This window comes from Pempheris klunzingeri, chromosome 3, assembly GCF_042242105.1.
Source record: "Pempheris klunzingeri isolate RE-2024b chromosome 3, fPemKlu1.hap1, whole genome shotgun sequence".
In the NCBI taxonomy this organism is placed as follows: Eukaryota; Metazoa; Chordata; class Actinopteri; order Acropomatiformes; family Pempheridae; genus Pempheris; species Pempheris klunzingeri.
Window position 1 is genome coordinate 30,136,996 of NC_092014.1, and position 14,753 is coordinate 30,151,748.

The window sequence follows — 14,753 nt, forward strand, 5'->3', positions numbered from 1 at the left end:
TAATGTAATTCATCATCTTGAACTATTCTGAGTGTTTTCTGGGCGGAAATGTAAGTCTATCAGTCCATGGTAACACATTTCACCTCCTGTGTCTAAAATAGGCTTAGAATGGTGAGAGAAAGCCAAAATGGACACTGTTGAATACAGACAAATTATCTTATGAAACTTCATCCAACTACTGTAATTCATCATCTTTAACTATTCTGAGTGTTTTCTGGGCGGAAATGTAAGTCTATCAGTCCATGGTAACACATTTCACCTCCTGTGTCTAAAATAGGCTTAGAATGGTGAGAGAAAGCCAAAATGGACACTGTTGAATACAGACAAATTATCTTAAGAAACTTGATCTTACTAATGTAATTCATCATCTTGAACTATTCTGAGTGTTTTCTGGGCGGAAATGTAAGTCTATCAGTCCATGGTAACACATTTCACCTCCTGTGTCTAAAATAGGCTTAGAATGGTGAGAGAAAGACAAAATGGACACTGTTGAATATAGACAAATTATCTTATGAAACTTCATCCAACTACTGTAATTCATCATCTTGAACTATTCTGAGTGTTTCCTGTACAGAAGTTCAGGTTTGCCAGCCCCTGGAAAGACAATTCACCTCCTGTGTCTAAAACAGGCTGGTGAGAATGGTGAGAGAAAGCCAAAATGGACACTGTTGAATACAGACAAATTATCTTAAGAAACTTGATCTTACTAATGTAATTCATCATCTTGAACTATTCTGAGTGTTTCCTGTACAGAAGGTCAGGTTTGCCAGCCCCTGGAAAGACAATTCACCTCCTGTGTCTAAAATAGGCTGGTGAGAATGGTGAATTAGAATGGAGAATTAGAATGGTGAGAGAAAGCCAAAATGGACACTGTTGAATACAGACAAATTATCTTAAGAAACTTGATCTTACTAATGTAATTCATCATCTTGAACTATTCTGAGTGTTTTCTGGGCGGAAATGTAAGTCTATCAGTCCATGGTAACACATTTCACCTCCTGTGTCTAAAATAGGCTTAGAATGGTGAGAGAAAGCCAAAATGGACACTGTTGAATACAGACAAATTATCTTGAGAAACTTCATCCAACTACTGTAATTCATCATCTTGAACTATTCTGAGTGTTTCCTGTACAGAAGTTCAGGTTTGCCAGCCCCTGGAAAGACAATTCACCTCCTGTGTCTAAAATAGGCGGGTGAGAATGGTGAGAGAAAGCCAAAATGGACACTGTTGAATACAGACAAATTATCTTAAGAAACTTGATCTTACTAATGTAATTCATCATCTTTAACTATTCTGAGTGTTTTCTGGGCGGAAATGTAAGTCTATCAGTCCACGGTAACACATTTCACCTCCTGTGTCTAAAATAGGCTTAGAATGGTGAGAGAAAGCCAAAATGGACACTGTTGAATACAGACAAATTATCTTATGAAACTTCATCCAACTACTGTAATTCATCATCTTTAACTATTCTGAGTGTTTTCTGGGCGGAAATGTAAGTCTATCAGTCCATGGTAACACATTTCACCTCCTGTGTCTAAAATAGGCTTAGAATGGTGAGAGAAAGCCAAAATGGACACTGTTGAATACAGACAAATTATCTTAAGAAACTTCATCCAACCACTGTAGTTCATCATCTTGAACTATTCTGAGTGTTTCCTGTACAGAAGTTCAGCTTTGCCAGCCCCTGGAAAGACAATTCACCTCCTGTGTCTAAAATAGGCTGGTGAGAATGGTGAATTAGAATGGAGAATTAGAATGGTGAGAGAAAGCCAAAATGGACACTGTTGAATACAGACAAATTATCTTGAGAAACTTCATCCAACCACTGTAATTCATCATCTTGAACTATTCTGAGTGTTTCCTGTACAGAAGTTCAGGTTTGCCAGCCCCTGGAAAGACAATTCACCTCCTGTGTCTAAAATAGGCTGGTGAGAATGGTGAGAGAAAGCCAAAATGGACACTGTTGAATACAGACAAATTATCTTAAGAAACTTCACCCAACTACTGTAATTCATCATCTTGAACTATTCTGAGTGTTTTCTGGGCAGAAATGTAAGTCTATCAGCCCCTGGAAAGACAATTCACCTCCTGTGTCTAAAACAGGCTGGTGAGAATGGTGAGAGAAAGCCAAAATGGACACTGTTGAATACAGACAAATTATCTTAAGAAACTTGATCTTACTAATGTAATTCATCATCTTTAACTATTCTGAGTGTTTTCTGGGCGGAAATGTAAGTCTATCAGTCCATGGTAACACATTTCACCTCCTGTGTCTAAAATAGGCTTAGAATGGTGAGAGAAAGCCAAAATGGACACTGTTGAATACAGACAAATTATCTTATGAAACTTCATCCTACTACTGTAATTCATCATCTTGAACTATTCTGAGTGTTTCCTGTACAGAAGTTCAGGTTTGCCAGCCCCTGGAAAGACAATTCACCTCCTGTGTCTAAAATAGGCGGGTGAGAATGGTGAGAGAAAGCCAAAATGGACACTGTTGAATACAGACAAATTATCTTAAGAAACTTGATCTTACTAATGTAATTCATCATCTTTAACTATTCTGAGTGTTTTCTGGGCGGAAATGTAAGTCTATCAGTCCACGGTAACACATTTCACCTCCTGTGTCTAAAATAGGCTTAGAATGGTGAGAGAAAGCCAAAATGGACACTGTTGAATACAGACAAATTATCTTATGAAACTTCATCCAACTACTGTAATTCATCATCTTTAACTATTTTGAGTGTTTTCTGGGCGGAAATGTAAGTCTATCAGTCCATGGTAACACATTTCACCTCCTGTGCTAAAATAGGCATAGAATGGTGAGAGAAAGCCAAAATGGACACTGTTGAATACAGACAAATTATCTTAAGAAACTTGATCTTACTAATGTAATTCATCATCTTTAACTATTCTGAGTGTTTTCTGGGCGGAAATGTAAGTCTATCAGTCCATGGTAACACATTTCACCTCCTGTGTCTAAAATAGGCTTAGAATGGTGAGAGAAAGCCAAAATGGACACTGTTGAATACAGACAAATTATCTTAAGAAACTTCATCCAACCACTGTAGTTCATCATCTTGAACTATTCTGAGTGTTTCCTGTACAGAAGTTCAGCTTTGCCAGCCCCTGGAAAGACAATTCACCTCCTGTGTCTAAAATAGGCTGGTGAGAATGGTGAATTAGAATGGAGAATTAGAATGGTGAGAGAAAGCCAAAATGGACACTGTTGAATACAGACAAATTATCTTGAGAAACTTCATCCAACCACTGTAATTCATCATCTTGAACTATTCTGAGTGTTTCCTGTACAGAAGTTCAGGTTTGCCAGCCCCTGGAAAGACAATTCACCTCCTGTGTCTAAAATAGGCTGGTGAGAATGGTGAGAGAAAGCCAAAATGGACACTGTTGAATACAGACAAATTATCTTAAGAAACTTCACCCAACTACTGTAATTCATCATCTTGAACTATTCTGAGTGTTTTCTGGGCAGAAATGTAAGTCTATCAGCCCCTGGAAAGACAATTCACCTCCTGTGTCTAAAACAGGCTGGTGAGAATGGTGAGAGAAAGCCAAAATGGACACTGTTGAATACAGACAAATTATCTTAAGAAACTTGATCTTACTAATGTAATTCATCATCTTTAACTATTCTGAGTGTTTTCTGGGCGGAAATGTAAGTCTATCAGTCCATGGTAACACATTTCACCTCCTGTGTCTAAAATAGGCTTAGAATGGTGAGAGAAAGCCAAAATGGACACTGTTGAATACAGACAAATTATCTTATGAAACTTCATCCTACTACTGTAATTCATCATCTTGAACTATTCTGAGTGTTTCCTGTACAGAAGTTCAGGTTTGCCAGCCCCTGGAAAGACAATTCACCTCCTGTGTCTAAAATAGGCTGCTGAGAATGGTGAGAGAAAGCCAAAATGGACACTGTTGAATACAGACAAATTATCTTAAGAAACTTGATCTTACTAATGTAATTCATCATCTTTAACTATTCTGAATGTTTTCTGGGCGGAAATGTAAGTCTATCAGTCCATGGTAACACATTTCACCTCCTGTGTCTAAAATAGGCTTAGAATGGTGAGAGAAAGCCAAAATGGACACTGTTGAATACAGACAAATTATCTTATGAAACTTCATCCAACTACTGTAATTCATCATCTTGAACTATTCTGAGTGTTTTCTGGGAGGAAATGTAAGTCTATCAGTCCATGGTAACACATTTCACCTCCTGTGTCTAAAATAGGCTTAGAATGGTGAGAGAAAGCCAAAATGGACACTGTTGAATACAGACAAATTATCTTAAGAAACTTGATCTTACTAATGTAATTCATCATCTTGAACTATTCTGAGTGTTTTCTGGGCGGAAATGTAAGTCTATCAGTCCATGGTAACACATTTCACCTCCTGTGTCTAAAATAGGCTTAGAATGGTGAGAGAAAGCCAAAATGGACACTGTTGAATACAGACAAATTATGTTAAGAAACTTCACCCAACTACTGTAATTCATCATCTTGAACTATTCTGAGTGTTTTCTGGGCAGAAATGTAAGTCTATCAGCACCTGGAAAGACAATTCACCTCCTGTGTCTAAAACAGGCTGGTGAGAATGGTGAGAGAAAGCCAAAATGGACACTGTTGAATACAGACAAATTATCTTAAGAAACTTGATCTTACTAATGTAATTCATCATCTTTAACTATTCTGAGTGTTTTCTGGGCGGAAATGTAAGTCTATCAGTCCATGGTAACACATTTCACCTCCTGTGTCTAAAATAGGCTTAGAATGGTGAGAGAAAGCCAAAATGGACACTGTTGAATACAGACAAATTATCTTATGAAACTTCATCCTACTACTGTAATTCATCATCTTGAACTATTCTGAGTGTTTCCTGTACAGAAGTTCAGGTTTGCCAGCCCCTGGAAAGACAATTCACCTCCTGTGTCTAAAATAGGCTGGTGAGAATGGTGAGAGAAAGCCAAAATGGACACTGTTGAATACAGACAAATTATCTTAAGAAACTTGATCTTACTAATGTAATTCATCATCTTTAACTATTCTGAATGTTTTCTGGGCGGAAATGTAAGTCTATCAGTCCATGGTAACACATTTCACCTCCTGTGTCTAAAATAGGCTTAGAATGGTGAGAGAAAGCCAAAATGGACACTGTTGAATACAGACAAATTATCTTATGAAACTTCATCCAACTACTGTAATTCATCATCTTGAACTATTCTGAGTGTTTTCTGGGAGGAAATGTAAGTCTATCAGTCCATGGTAACACATTTCACCTCCTGTGTCTAAAATAGGCTTAGAATGGTGAGAGAAAGCCAAAATGGACACTGTTGAATACAGACAAATTATCTTAAGAAACTTGATCTTACTAATGTAATTCATCATCTTGAACTATTCTGAGTGTTTTCTGGGCGGAAATGTAAGTCTATCAGTCCATGGTAACACATTTCACCTCCTGTGTCTAAAATAGGCTTAGAATGGTGAGAGAAAGCCAAAATGGACACTGTTGAATACAGACAAATTATCTTATGAAACTTCATCCAACTACTGTAATTCATCATCTTTAACTATTCTGAGTGTTTTCTGGGCGGAAATGTAAGTCTATCAGTCCATGGTAACACATTTCACCTCCTGTGTCTAAAATAGGCTTAGAATGGTGAGAGAAAGACAAAATGGACACTGTTGAATATAGACAAATTATCTTATGAAACTTCATCCAACTACTGTAATTCATCATCTTGAACTATTCTGAGTGTTTCCTGTACAGAAGTTCAGGTTTGCCAGCCCCTGGAAAGACAATTCACCTCCTGTGTCTAAAACAGGCTGGTGAGAATGGTGAGAGAAAGCCAAAATGGACACTGTTGAATACAGACAAATTATCTTAAGAAACTTGATCTTACTAATGTAATTCATCATCTTGAACTATTCTGAGTGTTTCCTGTACAGAAGGTCAGGTTTGCCAGCCCCTGGAAAGACAATTCACCTCCTGTGTCTAAAATAGGCTGGTGAGAATGGTGAATTAGAATGGAGAATTAGAATGGTGAGAGAAAGCCAAAATGGACACTGTTGAATACAGACAAATTATCTTAAGAAACTTGATCTTACTAATGTAATTCATCATCTTGAACTATTCTGAGTGTTTTCTGGGCGGAAATGTAAGTCTATCAGTCCATGGTAACACATTTCACCTCCTGTGTCTAAAATAGGCTTAGAATGGTGAGAGAAAGACAAAATGGACACTGTTGAATATAGACAAATTATCTTATGAAACTTCATCCAACTACTGTAATTCATCATCTTGAACTATTCTGAGTGTTTCCTGTACAGAAGTTCAGGTTTGCCAGCCCCTGGAAAGACAATTCACCTCCTGTGTCTAAAACAGGCTGGTGAGAATGGTGAGAGAAAGCCAAAATGGACACTGTTGAATACAGACAAATTATCTTAAGAAACTTGATCTTACTAATGTAATTCATCATCTTGAACTATTCTGAGTGTTTCCTGTACAGAAGGTCAGGTTTGCCAGCCCCTGGAAAGACAATTCACCTCCTGTGTCTAAAATAGGCTGGTGAGAATGGTGAATTAGAATGGAGAATTAGAATGGTGAGAGAAAGCCAAAATGGACACTGTTGAATACAGACAAATTATCTTAAGAAACTTGATCTTACTAATGTAATTCATCATCTTGAACTATTCTGAGTGTTTTCTGGGCGGAAATGTAAGTCTATCAGTCCATGGTAACACATTTCACCTCCTGTGTCTAAAATAGGCTTAGAATGGTGAGAGAAAGCCAAAATGGACACTGTTGAATACAGACAAATTATCTTGAGAAACTTCATCCAACTACTGTAATTCATCATCTTGAACTATTCTGAGTGTTTCCTGTACAGAAGTTCAGGTTTGCCAGCCCCTGGAAAGACAATTCACCTCCTGTGTCTAAAATAGGCGGGTGAGAATGGTGAGAGAAAGCCAAAATGGACACTGTTGAATACAGACAAATTATCTTAAGAAACTTGATCTTACTAATGTAATTCATCATCTTTAACTATTCTGAGTGTTTTCTGGGCGGAAATGTAAGTCTATCAGTCCACGGTAACACATTTCACCTCCTGTGTCTAAAATAGGCTTAGAATGGTGAGAGAAAGCCAAAATGGACACTGTTGAATACAGACAAATTATCTTATGAAACTTCATCCAACTACTGTAATTCATCATCTTTAACTATTCTGAGTGTTTTCTGGGCGGAAATGTAAGTCTATCAGTCCATGGTAACACATTTCACCTCCTGTGTCTAAAATAGGCTTAGAATGGTGAGAGAAAGCCAAAATGGACACTGTTGAATACAGACAAATTATCTTAAGAAACTTCATCCAACCACTGTAGTTCATCATCTTGAACTATTCTGAGTGTTTCCTGTACAGAAGTTCAGCTTTGCCAGCCCCTGGAAAGACAATTCACCTCCTGTGTCTAAAATAGGCTGGTGAGAATGGTGAATTAGAATGGAGAATTAGAATGGTGAGAGAAAGCCAAAATGGACACTGTTGAATACAGACAAATTATCTTGAGAAACTTCATCCAACCACTGTAATTCATCATCTTGAACTATTCTGAGTGTTTCCTGTACAGAAGTTCAGGTTTGCCAGCCCCTGGAAAGACAATTCACCTCCTGTGTCTAAAATAGGCTGGTGAGAATGGTGAGAGAAAGCCAAAATGGACACTGTTGAATACAGACAAATTATCTTAAGAAACTTCACCCAACTACTGTAATTCATCATCTTGAACTATTCTGAGTGTTTTCTGGGCAGAAATGTAAGTCTATCAGCCCCTGGAAAGACAATTCACCTCCTGTGTCTAAAACAGGCTGGTGAGAATGGTGAGAGAAAGCCAAAATGGACACTGTTGAATACAGACAAATTATCTTAAGAAACTTGATCTTACTAATGTAATTCATCATCTTTAACTATTCTGAGTGTTTTCTGGGCGGAAATGTAAGTCTATCAGTCCATGGTAACACATTTCACCTCCTGTGTCTAAAATAGGCTTAGAATGGTGAGAGAAAGCCAAAATGGACACTGTTGAATACAGACAAATTATCTTATGAAACTTCATCCTACTACTGTAATTCATCATCTTGAACTATTCTGAGTGTTTCCTGTACAGAAGTTCAGGTTTGCCAGCCCCTGGAAAGACAATTCACCTCCTGTGTCTAAAATAGGCGGGTGAGAATGGTGAGAGAAAGCCAAAATGGACACTGTTGAATACAGACAAATTATCTTAAGAAACTTGATCTTACTAATGTAATTCATCATCTTTAACTATTCTGAGTGTTTTCTGGGCGGAAATGTAAGTCTATCAGTCCACGGTAACACATTTCACCTCCTGTGTCTAAAATAGGCTTAGAATGGTGAGAGAAAGCCAAAATGGACACTGTTGAATACAGACAAATTATCTTATGAAACTTCATCCAACTACTGTAATTCATCATCTTTAACTATTTTGAGTGTTTTCTGGGCGGAAATGTAAGTCTATCAGTCCATGGTAACACATTTCACCTCCTGTGCTAAAATAGGCATAGAATGGTGAGAGAAAGCCAAAATGGACACTGTTGAATACAGACAAATTATCTTAAGAAACTTGATCTTACTAATGTAATTCATCATCTTTAACTATTCTGAGTGTTTTCTGGGCGGAAATGTAAGTCTATCAGTCCATGGTAACACATTTCACCTCCTGTGTCTAAAATAGGCTTAGAATGGTGAGAGAAAGCCAAAATGGACACTGTTGAATACAGACAAATTATCTTAAGAAACTTCATCCAACCACTGTAGTTCATCATCTTGAACTATTCTGAGTGTTTCCTGTACAGAAGTTCAGCTTTGCCAGCCCCTGGAAAGACAATTCACCTCCTGTGTCTAAAATAGGCTGGTGAGAATGGTGAATTAGAATGGAGAATTAGAATGGTGAGAGAAAGCCAAAATGGACACTGTTGAATACAGACAAATTATCTTGAGAAACTTCATCCAACCACTGTAATTCATCATCTTGAACTATTCTGAGTGTTTCCTGTACAGAAGTTCAGGTTTGCCAGCCCCTGGAAAGACAATTCACCTCCTGTGTCTAAAATAGGCTGGTGAGAATGGTGAGAGAAAGCCAAAATGGACACTGTTGAATACAGACAAATTATCTTAAGAAACTTCACCCAACTACTGTAATTCATCATCTTGAACTATTCTGAGTGTTTTCTGGGCAGAAATGTAAGTCTATCAGCCCCTGGAAAGACAATTCACCTCCTGTGTCTAAAACAGGCTGGTGAGAATGGTGAGAGAAAGCCAAAATGGACACTGTTGAATACAGACAAATTATCTTAAGAAACTTGATCTTACTAATGTAATTCATCATCTTTAACTATTCTGAGTGTTTTCTGGGCGGAAATGTAAGTCTATCAGTCCATGGTAACACATTTCACCTCCTGTGTCTAAAATAGGCTTAGAATGGTGAGAGAAAGCCAAAATGGACACTGTTGAATACAGACAAATTATCTTATGAAACTTCATCCTACTACTGTAATTCATCATCTTGAACTATTCTGAGTGTTTCCTGTACAGAAGTTCAGGTTTGCCAGCCCCTGGAAAGACAATTCACCTCCTGTGTCTAAAATAGGCTGCTGAGAATGGTGAGAGAAAGCCAAAATGGACACTGTTGAATACAGACAAATTATCTTAAGAAACTTGATCTTACTAATGTAATTCATCATCTTTAACTATTCTGAATGTTTTCTGGGCGGAAATGTAAGTCTATCAGTCCATGGTAACACATTTCACCTCCTGTGTCTAAAATAGGCTTAGAATGGTGAGAGAAAGCCAAAATGGACACTGTTGAATACAGACAAATTATCTTATGAAACTTCATCCAACTACTGTAATTCATCATCTTGAACTATTCTGAGTGTTTTCTGGGAGGAAATGTAAGTCTATCAGTCCATGGTAACACATTTCACCTCCTGTGTCTAAAATAGGCTTAGAATGGTGAGAGAAAGCCAAAATGGACACTGTTGAATACAGACAAATTATCTTAAGAAACTTGATCTTACTAATGTAATTCATCATCTTGAACTATTCTGAGTGTTTTCTGGGCGGAAATGTAAGTCTATCAGTCCATGGTAACACATTTCACCTCCTGTGTCTAAAATAGGCTTAGAATGGTGAGAGAAAGCCAAAATGGACACTGTTGAATACAGACAAATTATGTTAAGAAACTTCACCCAACTACTGTAATTCATCATCTTGAACTATTCTGAGTGTTTTCTGGGCAGAAATGTAAGTCTATCAGCACCTGGAAAGACAATTCACCTCCTGTGTCTAAAACAGGCTGGTGAGAATGGTGAGAGAAAGCCAAAATGGACACTGTTGAATACAGACAAATTATCTTAAGAAACTTGATCTTACTAATGTAATTCATCATCTTTAACTATTCTGAGTGTTTTCTGGGCGGAAATGTAAGTCTATCAGTCCATGGTAACACATTTCACCTCCTGTGTCTAAAATAGGCTTAGAATGGTGAGAGAAAGCCAAAATGGACACTGTTGAATACAGACAAATTATCTTATGAAACTTCATCCTACTACTGTAATTCATCATCTTGAACTATTCTGAGTGTTTCCTGTACAGAAGTTCAGGTTTGCCAGCCCCTGGAAAGACAATTCACCTCCTGTGTCTAAAATAGGCTGCTGAGAATGGTGAGAGAAAGCCAAAATGGACACTGTTGAATACAGACAAATTATCTTAAGAAACTTGATCTTACTAATGTAATTCATCATCTTTAACTATTCTGAATGTTTTCTGGGCGGAAATGTAAGTCTATCAGTCCATGGTAACACATTTCACCTCCTGTGTCTAAAATAGGCTTAGAATGGTGAGAGAAAGCCAAAATGGACACTGTTGAATACAGACAAATTATCTTATGAAACTTCATCCAACTACTGTAATTCATCATCTTGAACTATTCTGAGTGTTTTCTGGGAGGAAATGTAAGTCTATCAGTCCATGGTAACACATTTCACCTCCTGTGTCTAAAATAGGCTTAGAATGGTGAGAGAAAGCCAAAATGGACACTGTTGAATACAGACAAATTATCTTAAGAAACTTGATCTTACTAATGTAATTCATCATCTTGAACTATTCTGAGTGTTTTCTGGGCGGAAATGTAAGTCTATCAGTCCATGGTAACACATTTCACCTCCTGTGTCTAAAATAGGCTTAGAATGGTGAGAGAAAGCCAAAATGGACACTGTTGAATACAGACAAATTATCTTATAAAACTTCATCCAACTACTGTAATTCATCATCTTTAACTATTCTGAGTGTTTTCTGGGCGGAAATGTAAGTCTATCAGTCCATGGTAACACATTTCACCTCCTGTGTCTAAAATAGGCTTAGAATGGTGAGAGAAAGCCAAAATGGACACTGTTGAATACAGACAAATTATCTTAAGAAACTTGATCTTACTAATGTAATTCATCATCTTGAACTATTCTGAGTGTTTTCTGGGCGGAAATGTAAGTCTATCAGTCCATGGTAACACATTTCACCTCCTGTGTCTAAAATAGGCTTAGAATGGTGAGAGAAAGACAAAATGGACACTGTTGAATATAGACAAATTATCTTATGAAACTTCATCCTACTACTGTAATTCATCATCTTGAACTATTCTGAGTGTTTCCTGTACAGAAGTTCAGGTTTGCCAGCCCCTGGAAAGACAATTCACCTCCTGTGTCTAAAACAGGCTGGTGAGAATGGTGAGAGAAAGCCAAAATGGACACTGTTGAATACAGACAAATTATCTTAAGAAACTTGATCTTACTAATGTAATTCATCATCTTTAACTATTCTGAGTGTTTTCTGGGCGGAAATGTAAGTCTATCAGTCCATGGTAACACATTTCACCTCCTGTGTCTAAAATAGGCTTAGAATGGTGAGAGAAAGCCAAAATGGACACTGTTGAATACAGACAAATTATCTTAAGAAACTTCATCCAACTACTGTAATTCATCATCTTGAACTATTCTGAGTGTTTCCTGTACAGAAGTTCAGGTTTGCCAGCCCCTGGAAAGACAATTCACCTCCTGTGTCTAAAATAGGCTGGTGAGAATGGTGAGAGAAAGCCAAAATGGACACTGTTGAATACAGACAAATTATCTTGAGAAACTTCATCCAACTGCTGTAATTCATCATCTTGAACTATTCTGAGTGTTTCCTGTACAGAAGGTCAGGTTTGCCAGCCCCTGGAAAGACAATTCACCTCCTGTGTCTAAAATAGGCTGGTGAGAATGGTGAATTAGAATGGAGAATTAGAATGGTGAGAGAAAGCCAAAATGGACACTGTTGAATACAGACAAATTATCTTAAGAAACTTGATCTTACCAATGTAATTCATCATCTTTAACTATTCTGAGTGTTTTCTGGGCGGAAATGTAAGTCTATCAGTCCATGGTAACACATTTCACCTCCTGTGTCTAAAATAGGCTTAGAATGGTGAGAGAAAGCCAAAATGGACACTGTTGAATACAGACAAATTATCTTAAGAAACTTGATCTTACTAATGTAATTCATCATCTTGAACTATTCTGAGTGTTTCCTGTACAGAAGGTCAGGTTTGCCAGCCCCTGGAAAGACAATTCACCTCCTGTGTCTAAAATAGGCTGGTGAGAATGGTGAATTAGAATGGAGAATTAGAATGGTGAGAGAAAGCCAAAATGGACACTGTTGAATACAGACAAATTATCTTAAGAAACTTGATCTTACTAATGTAATTCATCATCTTGAACTATTCTGAGTGTTTTCTGGGCGGAAATGTAAGTCTATCAGTCCATGGTAACACATTTCACCTCCTGTGTCTAAAATAGGCTTAGAATGGTGAGAGAAAGCCAAAGTGGACACTGTTGAATACAGACAAATTATCTTGAGAAACTTCATCCAACTACTGTAATTCATCATCTTGAACTATTCTGAGTGTTTCCTGTACAGAAGTTCAGGTTTGCCAGCCCCTGGAAAGACAATTCACCTCCTGTGTCTAAAATAGGCGGGTGAGAATGGTGAGAGAAAGCCAAAATGGACACTGTTGAATACAGACAAATTATCTTAAGAAACTTGATCTTACTAATGTAATTCATCATCTTTAACTATTCTGAGTGTTTTCTGGGCGGAAATGTAAGTCTATCAGTCCACGGTAACACATTTCACCTCCTGTGTCTAAAATAGGCTTAGAATGGTGAGAGAAAGCCAAAATGGACACTGTTGAATACAGACAAATTATCTTATGAAACTTCATCCAACTACTGTAATTCATCATCTTTAACTATTTTGAGTGTTTTCTGGGCGGAAATGTAAGTCTATCAGTCCATGGTAACACATTTCACCTCCTGTGCTAAAATAGGCATAGAATGGTGAGAGAAAGCCAAAATGGACACTGTTGAATACAGACAAATTATCTTAAGAAACTTGATCTTACTAATGTAATTCATCATCTTTAACTATTCTGAGTGTTTTCTGGGCGGAAATGTAAGTCTATCAGTCCATGGTAACACATTTCACCTCCTGTGTCTAAAATAGGCTTAGAATGGTGAGAGAAAGCCAAAATGGACACTGTTGAATACAGACAAATTATCTTAAGAAACTTCATCCAACCACTGTAGTTCATCATCTTGAACTATTCTGAGTGTTTCCTGTACAGAAGTTCAGCTTTGCCAGCCCCTGGAAAGACAATTCACCTCCTGTGTCTAAAATAGGCTGGTGAGAATGGTGAATTAGAATGGAGAATTAGAATGGTGAGAGAAAGCCAAAATGGACACTGTTGAATACAGACAAATTATCTTGAGAAACTTCATCCAACCACTGTAATTCATCATCTTGAACTATTCTGAGTGTTTCCTGTACAGAAGTTCAGGTTTGCCAGCCCCTGGAAAGACAATTCACCTCCTGTGTCTAAAATAGGCTGGTGAGAATGGTGAGAGAAAGCCAAAATGGACACTGTTGAATACAGACAAATTATCTTTAGAAACTTGATCTTACTAATGTAATTCATCATCTTTAACTATTCTGAGTGTTTTCTGGGCGGAAATGTAAGTCTATCAGTCCATGGTAACACATTTCACCTCCTGTGTCTAAAATAGGCTTAGAATGGTGAGAGAAAGCCAAAATGGACACTGTTGAATACAGACAAATTATCTTATGAAACTTCATCCAACTACTGTAATTCATCATCTTTAACTATTTTGAGTGTTTTCTGGGCGGAAATGTAAGTCTATCAGTCCATGGTAACACATTTCACCTCCTGTGCTAAAATAGGCATAGAATGGTGAGAGAAAGCCAAAATGGACACTGTTGAATACAGACAAATTATCTTAAGAAACTTGATCTTACTAATGTAATTCATCATCTTTAACTATTCTGAGTGTTTTCTGGGCGGAAATGTAAGTCTATCAGTCCATGGTAACACATTTCACCTCCTGTGTCTAAAATAGGCTTAGAATGGTGAGAGAAAGCCAAAATGGACACTGTTGAATACAGACAAATTATCTTAAGAAACTTCATCCAACCACTGTAGTTCATCATCTTGAACTATTCTGAGTGTTTCCTGTACAGAAGTTCAGCTTTGCCAGCCCCTGGAAAGACAATTCACCTCCTGTGTCTAAAATAGGCTGCTGAGAATGGTGAGAGAAAGCCAAAATGGAC